This window comes from Barbus barbus (genome assembly GCF_936440315.1).
Source record: "Barbus barbus genome assembly, chromosome: 38".
Taxonomy (NCBI): domain Eukaryota; kingdom Metazoa; phylum Chordata; class Actinopteri; order Cypriniformes; family Cyprinidae; genus Barbus; species Barbus barbus.
Genome location: NC_136716.1, coordinates 25312397 through 25319508, shown reverse-complemented (window position 1 = coordinate 25319508; position 7112 = coordinate 25312397).

Sequence of the window (7112 nt, the reverse complement as noted above, 5' to 3'; positions counted from 1 at the left end):
CCATTACCATGTCAGACCTACTACTATTATGACCCATTAAAAGTGCTCAACCCCTGATTCAGAGCCATTATATTTATTGAATCTAGAAGCTGATTGATGTTGCGCTGGCCGAAACACCTCATACCATGAACACTTGCCCTGGCTGTGTATAAAATCATCCAGGGATTTCAATTGTTAGGCTTGTTTTAAATCTACACAGACCTGAATCTCTCTGAATCTGTCGAAACACAGATAGTCAAGGCCTAATGAATTGGTTCTTTTCTTAACAACAAGTATTAAACAAATTAATATGTCACAAAGTTACATAACTGCAAAGTTGTCAGAATTACAGTAATTCAATTCTTCTCTGAGTTTTATACACGCTTTGACTAAAAACAAAAATATTGAAAACAGGGAAAAAATTCATTTATTTCATTTTATTTAAAAAATACATCACACACACACACATATATACATATATATATATATATATATATATATATATATATATTTATTTATTTATATATTTATATACGTATGTATACACACACACTGGCGACTTTATTAGGTACACCTTGCTAGTGCCGGGTTGGACCCAGTTTTGCCTTCAGAACTGCCTTATATCTTCATGGCATAGATTAAGGCAGATCATTTTGAAATACTCAGACCAGCCCGTCTGTCACCAACAACCATTCCACGTTCAAAGTCACTTAAATCCCCTTTCTTCCCCATTCTGATGCTCGGTTTGAACTTCAGCAAGTCGTCTTCACCACATCTAGATGCCTAAATGCATTGAGTTGCTGCCATGTGATTGGCTGATTAGCAATTTGTGTTACCAAGAAATTGAACAGGTGTACCTAATAAAGTGGCCGGTGTGTGTGTGTATATATATATATATATATATATATATGTTTATATATTTGTGTGTGTACGTACGTACCTGTTTTTCTATTCAGGTGGGGACTTAAACCTGAATACACACAGACTCATGGGGACTCGTGTCACGGTGGGGACCTAATCTGAGGGGGTGTGTGTGTGTGTATAATGTTAGTGCTGTCAAATCTATTAATCACGATTAATTACATCCAGAACAAAAGTATATATGTGTGTACTGTGTGTATATAATATAACAAAAATATTATATCTGATCTCTAAAACAAACTCTAAAAATGCTGATCTTCTTAGCTGGTTAAACATTTATGTGTTGAATCACCCAATAATAAAATGTGACATTCTTTAGTTTTGTATCATATTCATCTTTTAATCATATTTACAGATGTCTCCACAGCAAACTCTGTACAGGCAGTTGTCTGTACAGTTGTAATACTTATGGATGGCACTGTTTATATATATATATATATATGTTAGTATACACACACACACACACACACACACATATATATATATATATATATACTGTATATATATATATATATATATATATATATACATATAAACAGTGGCATCCATAAGTATTAGAACTGTACAGACAAAATTGTTCTGTTTGCTGTAGAGACATCTGTAAATACGATTAAAAGATGAATATGATACAAAACTAAAGAATGTCACATTTTATTATTGGGTGATTCAACACATAAATGTTTAACCAGCTAAGAAGATCAGCATTTTTAGAGTTTGTTTTAGAGATCAGATTAGAGATCAGCATATTTTTACTATTTTTAGTCTATATTTGGACTTTATGTAATATATAATTTATATAATATTTACAGAATATTTTGACTAATAAGTAATAACTAAATTTTTTTTTTTTTTTTTTGCTCAGATCTTTCTATTTCAAATAGAAAGATCTGAGCAAAAAAAAAAAAAAATTGAGCATCTGAGATGCAGGAGACCTTAAATTTCCATTCACTCTCGATTTAATCTCAAGGAGATCGCATTTCTGATTTTCTTTCCTATGGGAAAATAAGCATCTTATGAACAAACTTAATATGAATGTGTGGTTCACTTTCAGCTCAGAAATAATCAATCATGCATAAAGACTGCGAAAGGTGTTGCGTTTATTTTTTCTCAACAGTAGGAAGACATTCCTAAAATAAAGCAGCGATTGTGCTGCGGTTACGTCTAGCGGGAATCTTCTTTGTTGTTTCTGATGCTTTGCCAGGTTTACGTCTGCCATGGCACAGAAAGCTCAGTGAAAGGCAAGCTAACCTGCTCACAAGACAATACCTAATTTACCCCGACGCCTTTGCGCACACCAGATCAAATAACTAGAAATTTAAGGGACAAAGCCATTGATAAGTTGAACCAAAAAGAAGGGCCACTTAGCTGCTTGAGCGAGAGATGCCAGAGAAACCTGAAGCTGGAGGTGGTGGGATGCCTGTGAATCCTGACTGACAGCACACTCATGTTTAGAAGCTGAGAAGCATCAGTCAACTGCGGAAACAAAGGTGCTTTATTTGCAACTGCTGTGGAAAAATGATCAGAGCAGATGAACAGACGCAGAAGAACATCTCAGAATTAGGATCAATGCCATTGTTTTCCTGGTTTCTCAAAATCTGGAAATGCCTCTGATTGCATTGTTTTTTGATGTACTTTAATGTACTCTTTAATTTCAAGTTATGTTAACAACATAAAAAGTTGGGTTATGATTAGTTATTTTTCATTAAATTGTACTTATATTTGCTTATTGACATTGTACAGGATCTTATATTTTTCTTATAAGTTTTATACTATATATTTTAATATTTTATGATTTTTTTTATTGTTATAATTAATTTAATTATTATGATTATATATGAATGTTTTTATTAAAATAATAAACATAATACAAAATATATATATTTATTATTTATATTATAATTTGTTTAATCAATGAGAACTTTATTAATGTCCACGTTTAAATGAAAAGTATTATTTATTATTATTTTAATATAATGCATTTAGTATTTATAATTATTATAGTGATAACAATATTTTATTAATGTATAAAAATATAATTTTAATTTGCACCTGGGAATTAATAAAGTACAATGTTCAGTTTTACATCCCACTGAATTATATATAATTTATATTATAATCTTGAATTATTATATTTAGAATTTATTTCATTTCCAGGTTTAAATGAAAAGTGTAAATGAAAAATTAAAATAAATTATTTTATATTATGTTACATTTTATAAAGATATTTTAGTGGTTGTAATATTTTAATTATATAAAAATATATCTAATTTTAATTTACACCTGGTTCAAAGTTCAGTTTTTACACCTCACTGAATAATATATATTGTTTATGATTTGCCCAGATTTATTAATGTTCAGTTTTACTCTTTGTTGAACCCCAAAATAGCATCTGTTACACGCATTACAATTTGATGCATTTGAGATTTTATTGTTCATGAAGCTTATATATGTAAGAGAGACCGGTATTGGTAAAAGTCAATATGAAACTGCTTTCACAACACAAAACGTGGCATATTTTTCCTATTTATCCTCTTGAACTGATTTGGTAATGAAACATGTCTCTGTATGACTGTGAGATTTGTTTTTGACAAGTTTTTAGTTTTCTAAATACTCTAATGTGAAATACTGTAGATTAATTTAATTCTAGATTAATTTGTTACAGTCTAATGTTTCAGTAGACCATACTGACAGCATCTACGAGAGAATGGGATTGTTTCTAGAATGTGTGACTCCTGGAGCCGTGGTGAAAGCTTTTGGTTGTTCTGAGTTGGATGTAGATTGACAGCTGAGCTGGTTCCCCGCAGCCGAGGAGCCGAAGAGCTGCTGCCAGTCTAACAGGATTAACCATTACAAGAACTAATGTTTGGAGTCGCCTACTGAACTCACTTCATCTCGCCACTAAGAGACTTTCATCAAGCACAACAAATAAACATGCACTAATCATATCTCCTGTGCACTGAGAATATTAGGCTAGTTATTGTTGTAGGCCTGTAATCAAAATGTCCCATCCAAATTTTCAGTTATTAGTTGATTCATAATTTGCTCCCCCCATAACATGAATATGTTGTCATATCGTTATTTATTTGGTGATTTATATAGTTTCAGATCATACAGGTACAGGATTAAAATCCAACTGAAACTTTGCAAAGGGAAGGAAAGTTGAAGGAGTTGTGTTGTGGTTAGTTTGATGCCTGGCCGTGTTCGTCTATCGAGATAAATCACTTGTAGGCTGTGAGAGATGACCGTTCCCATAGCTCTCCAGTTTTATAGTGTTTTGATTTTTTGCAGCCCTACTGTAACAGTCATGCTGCATCACACAAGCTGTGACACGGAGCTCAACAGGACCCTCTGCTGGACTTTTATAGCACTGCTTCAACCACAGCATGAGATGCACCGTTTCTTTAGTTCAGAAGTTCCTTATTATCGTTTTAGATTTCTCAGCAGAAAGGCAGAATTATGTACTTTTTGCAAAATCTCTTGATTTGCACCCCCCCCCCCCTTTTGCATTTAGTGTAAATGCTGAGCAATTGAAATGAAGACATAATTGAGACGCTCACCAACATAAGACAGTAACTCGTGGCACAGCTGTCCATCACTCAGGAAAACATGAATGAACACAACAAGAGGGAGTATTTATATCCTCAGGCATGATATTCTTATCTCATACACTCCTTTTAAATATTTTCCTCTTCAGTGTCTAGTCTTTTTACATATTAGCATTTATTTATTTATTTAAAAAAAGAACAATATAGAGACAAAGCTATAGTATTTGTTTTAAAAACTAAAATAAATTAAGCAATAATCATAATTAAAAGCATCATGAAAAAAAACTTGTCATTTATTGATTAGGAGTTAATAGGACTATATAGGGTAAATTCAGGTAAATTAGGCAGTGTTTTGACAGTTATCTCACGTTCACCCTGTTCTGTTGTTAGATGCAAATTTTAAACAAAAAGGAGGGAAAAATTTGCATTACTGTCATCTTGAATTACCACTCAGTCAGAAGCATCAGCACATTTTAAAATATTTGAATAATTTGGTTTGGTTTTGTAATTTTTATATATCTTTTGAATTCCCATACAGTTCAGAAATGATAAAATAAAATAATAAAATAAAACATTTTCAATTACATGTTACTAAAATAAAAAGTGTCAGTAAATTTCAAATATTTGAATAATTTGGTTTAGTGTTGTAATTTTAAATATATTTTGAATGCATGCAGTTCAGAAATAAAATTTGAATTACATGTTGCTAAAATAAAATATGCCAGGTAAAATAAAATGCCATAAAGCAACCATTTAATTTGCATAAATAAGATATCACATTAATTTCATAATGCACACTTAAATAAAGATTCTCTGTGGTTCCATTAAGAACTTTTGACATTAATGGAACTTTTCCACTTCACTAAAGGTTCTTTATATTGGGGGGAAAAAAGTTTTTCACACTAACAAATAACATGTTCTTTTAAGAACTGATGACTGAAAGGTTCTTTGGAGAACCAAAAATGGTTCTGTACTCTTAATAGTGTGTGGTTCAATAAAATCTATGGGACAGAAAAAAATTTTGATATTAAAAAAAAATAAAACTTAAAATGCAGTTGGTCTTTTATGTGATTAATCTCCGTTGGAGTGATTGGCATGTTTGCAGTGAGCACCAGTGGCCCCTAAAGAGCTCTGAGGGCCCGTGAGAGGCAGGAATGTCTCTGTATCCCTCCATCCCTGCTGCAGCTCGGGTTACAGCGTTCATAGATCACACTGACACCGCAGCCCCGTCCTGCCCAGAGAGGAGGTTGCTGGGCCTAGGAGGGCCTTCTGCTGCATGCCGCTCCCATTTTACACCCACATCTTTGTGACGGACACATGGTGAAGATGCAGCATCTGCCTGGGATATCAAAACACATGCAGCACATTTCGTTCTGTCTCAGCACCTGGCGTTTATTTGATGAGGAGCTTTCGGGTACTGAATGTAAGATGAGAGAGTGTGCTCTTGAGAAACTTTTTCAGTTCCTTAGCACTTGGTTTCACTCCATAAGAAGAATTTGATAGAATGTAGCAGTGACCATCCTCTTGTTCAGTGATCTTGTTTTTCTTAATTTTCTTTCTTTAGAGCTATATTCTAATAGTTTTAAGCCACACCCCTGATATACAATCCTTGATTTGAAGTAAAGGAACAGCTGTGTACTGAAATTATTTTCTGAGTAAATTAACTACTCATTCTATCAAGAATTTAGAATTTTGCTACATAAAATATAAATATAAACAATATTTATATGTGATATAAAAAAATAATTAATTTTGAATAATCATTAATACATTTTAATAATCATTTTAGAATTTACCGCGCACACACACATAATAAAGCTGTATGTGTGTGTGTGTGCATTATACAGCTGTATGCTTTATGGAAAAATTTAATAATGGTATTTAATAATATATATATAATAATAATAATATATATAGTTTGTGTAATATTTTATTAATCATTTATAATTTAATATATGTTTTTAAGTACAATTGGTTTATAATATATAATTGAACAATTTCTTAATTATTAATTTTAATTGATTATTAAAAATAATAGATAATTATAAATAAATTAAATACAATATTTAAATTAAAATGTAGGTATTTTATTAGTCTCCCTCTATATGTGTGTGTGTGTGTGTGTTTGTATATAAATATTATTTAATGTTTACTTAATAAACAGAGAGAGACAGAGAGAGTACGAGGCAGAAAATATATGAATATAAGTATATATTATTTGTTATTTTTGTAATATTTCTTTAATTATTTTTAATTTTATAGTTTAATTATTTTTAAAATAGTAATTTGACTTTTTAAAATTATTGAAGTACTTTATAAAACAAATTAAATATTATTTTACATGAATTAAAAACATCATTTCCTTTAATTAAAATGTACATATATAAACATATATGTTTGTATATAAAATTCTAATTATTCTCTATTTAGAGAGAGGGAGATGGAGAGACAAACAGAAGACATATGTATAAATATAAATATAAACACACACCCACACACAAATATGTTTCCAGACTCATAGAGCTACTCAAGAACCCACCTTTAAATTTTTTAAGAGTTTTATTGAGGGTCAGAAAAGGATATTATTAAAACAAGGCGATTGTTGACAGATTGTCCGTTTCAGTTTCCTGAAGATGAATTGATGCCCCTCCAGATGGGGGTCAGATC